Source organism: Ornithodoros turicata, chromosome 8 (assembly GCF_037126465.1).
Source record: "Ornithodoros turicata isolate Travis chromosome 8, ASM3712646v1, whole genome shotgun sequence".
NCBI classification, from domain to species: Eukaryota; Metazoa; Arthropoda; class Arachnida; order Ixodida; family Argasidae; genus Ornithodoros; species Ornithodoros turicata.
Window position 1 is genome coordinate 25,273,453 of NC_088208.1, and position 3,647 is coordinate 25,277,099.

Genomic DNA, 3,647 nt, shown 5'->3' on the forward strand with positions numbered 1-3,647 from the left:
AGAATAGCAGAAGTGCAAGGCAGTGTGCAGCGAACCTCAAACAAACTAAAATTCAACACCTTTTGCACACTTTTTATTCTACTTTGCTGTTCTGCTTGTATCTTATCTGTAAAATCATAAGCTGAAATAATAATACGTTGTCAGCAGACAAAAAAAAAAAGAGGACATGTCTCATCCTCATTTGCTACAGAAAAAAAAAAAAAAACATATTTCCTTTTTCTTGTCATTGGTCGACACTTCGTTACCAAAGCTGATGGTCCTTGATCACAGTCATCATTTTTAATGTATAACTTGGCAGACAAGCTTTTTTCCTTTACAAAGTGAGTAAGAGTCAAAATGCAGGCTAACTGGTAATACATGATGAAATTTGTCTGAAGACAAGGAAAACACAGACGATCACACATGTTTGTGATCGTCTGTGTTTTCCTTGTCTTGGGGTTCAGTCAAATTTTTTCCCTTCTTTACATGCTGTACTGGTTGAGACTAACATGCCTAAATATAGCATATGTATGTGGCTCCAGGCTTGCTGCTTATGGAGGTCACATAAGCACATATTGGCACATAGGCAGAAATGTTGGCCGCTGCATGGAAGTTGTAAAACTGGTCCTGGTCAACACTGTCCACAATTCTTTTTGCAGGTACTAACGAATGAGTCCCACGGAGCGCATCTCAGAATGGCAACTCCAATCGGAGGGCGACGCAGAGGTGTTGTTAAACTCTACAGTGTGGAAGATCAGGCACTGGACCAAATTGCTAAAGAGGTTAGCGCTGCTCCTTCACTCTGTTGATAATGATCGTCAAAGATTATACTAGTAGTGTAGGGAAATTTTGTGACATTACACGTCCTGATTGCCGCGCACGTCTGTGCAATGCACGCTATGCCGTGCTGGTATAATGTTGTTAGTGGAACTGACACAAAAACTGTTCGAAGGCCTTTATTAAAGGGGCAATAAACAGGTATACATGGTGCACTTTTTTTTTTTTTTTTGATGCGTTTGGATACGTTGCCGATGCTGCATCTTTTCCAATAATTGTTGTCAAAAAGAAGTAAATAATGGCTCCAAACTGACTGAATATTCACTGCACTCTTTCGCACCATTGCCCCACTCTGCGATGCCCTGGCAACACAGCTACACGTCATCTTGACGTCTCGCACCACCAACCATTCAAAATGCGGGACGACGATACATTGATTTTGTTGTAATAGCAAGAAGTCAGGTAAATTCTCAACATCTTTCCACTTGTCAACCCCAAGATCGCCAGTTCAAACCGTACCAAAATCCTGCGACGTTCCATTTCACGTGCGCACTATGTTTTCAGTGCTGTATTGCTCCGCGGGGTCACCGCGACAGTTCCGAAAGCGGTTCCCTCACGAACCGCGGTTTGTCACAGCGGGGTTCCGTCATTGGCCGGGAAAGCGAAAACCTCCCCATCTCAGGCACCTGGAATATGCGGTGTTGCTATACGTTGTAATGTTGTGGTTCCCTTCCAAGGATGAAGGAGAGACACGAGCGGATTATGTTCTTTGAATAGCATTGTTTTCATGGTGAACACGTTCGCTAGAAGTAAATGAATTACACGTTTGGTAATCGCGAACAACGTTCTTTCATGGAGCATAATAGTTCGAGAATTTTCGTCGAGCTATCTACTGCACTCTTTAAGGCTGAAGCAGCATCGTAGTGAGCAGCTGTGAGCTCAGAAGACGGAAGACACCATGTGCTCCTCACCTTTGAAATGTTGCCCCCCCCCCCCCATTTGAGAGGTGGACCAACGAGATTGCTTCACAGGCAATAGGGGAAAGAGGGAAACTGTGGAGCTGCGCAGACAGCCGACCTACTTGCATAGCGCATACCACCTAAATATTTGTCTGCTACGGTCCACGGACACAAACACACGTCCATTGGGTCCTGCTAAGTTACAGAGTGACACAGACTTTGCTCATTCTCTTACGGAACCCCTGAACGCGTGGAAGTGATTTTAGAGGGGGCGCAAAGTCCTCTCCCTCACGCTAGAGGTCAGCTACGTTCATTTCTTTCTTTTTGTGCGAGAGTTCATGTTGTTTGTCCTGTCACAGACAAAAAATTTATGGGCGGGTCTTTCGCCGCTTCTCTAAACTGATCATTCGGCTGATGATACAGAAGTGCGTGGTGCAGACTTCGGTTCACAGACTTTGCTATCGTTGTAGATAACTGCTAAGCATCCTGCCGTCCGTGAGCAGATTGCATGGACCATTCTCACTGAACGCATTGAGAATCATGACAAACACAGAAAGAGTGCTTGGTTCTGCATGAGTATTGTATTGTGCGTGGGTGTTTATATGCCCACCAATACTGCCAAGCATATGTTTCCTCTATTTTTACATGAAAAGAAAGAGGGGTACGCTTCTTTCCCCACCAGTGGTGTTTGCATCGAAATGGTGGAGGAAGCTTGCCCAGACCTTTTTATGTGAAGACAGAAATTGAGGAGGGGGTCAGGACATCCTGACCCCACCTCTAGATCCGTCCTTGCATATACTATACACTGCCAGAAAACTTTGCTGACCAGACAGTGGGCGTGCACCGTATCTCAATACCTACTGCATAACAGTGTTCCCTTAGTTATATCTCACCTCCTAGTCCTACTTTCTGTATCACGGCGTATTGTATTTGAATAATGGACCCCTTTTCCCAATAACATGTTCGCATGCCCAAGGTGCTGAGAAGCATTCTGCTCGCGATAATCGGAGCCTTATGCAGGCGAATAAACACATGTCTAAGGCATGTGTTGAGAAGAGCACCAGTCACATTTATTTTAATGACACCGCTCCTCAACAACCCTTTGGGCTTGTTCTGAGGTGCACTGTGGCTAACCTTAATGCATCAGGATTTGTCCAGTATGTAGCAACACGACTTGAAAGTAAAATGTAAAAACATCCTCTACACGTTGTGCAGTTTTGAACGAAAGAATCTGTGGAAGGCCCCTGTGTTATCTCGCTGGCTGCTCGTAGGGTACTAAGAATAGCCTGCGCCTTGAAAATAAGCAGCGAACCCGAACAGTAGCCAGGTTCATAATACTTGTATAAGCTGTGGCGTTCGGTTGGAGCTGTTACAACCAGGGAAAGTTCATTCCCCCATTCAGGAAAGTTGACCATGGTGCTGGAGCTGTCCCTAGTTCGAAAAAAGATCCATTTAATATCTCATGATGACATGTTTCACAACTTTAAATTTAGTGTTCATCACATGTGAATGTTTCCCAAGCAGCACAACATCTTGCCTCAATATTGGACCAAACATGGACCAATACTGGATCGAACTTGGACCAATATTGGGCCAAGACGTTGTGCTGCTTGGGTTCTTGTTTGGTGCTGTGGAAGGGTGAACTTTGGTGCAGGCAGTAAGCTCAGAATACCCATCCATTTAATCTCTCAAAACATTCATTTATTCAAGCTTTTATTTTTCTAGGGTGCCTGCTAACAGCAAATGCCCAATAATAATGCGCAGCATTATAATAATGTGGTCGCCCGTGTTAAATAGGTTATTTTATTGCTTTTCCTGTCGCGGGTCTAGGCCTGTAGTTTGGTTTTTTGCGTAACTGGTGCTTTGGACAAATATGCATTTATTTTGCACAATTTCCAAAGATTACATTATATTACATTACATTCCTTTCTT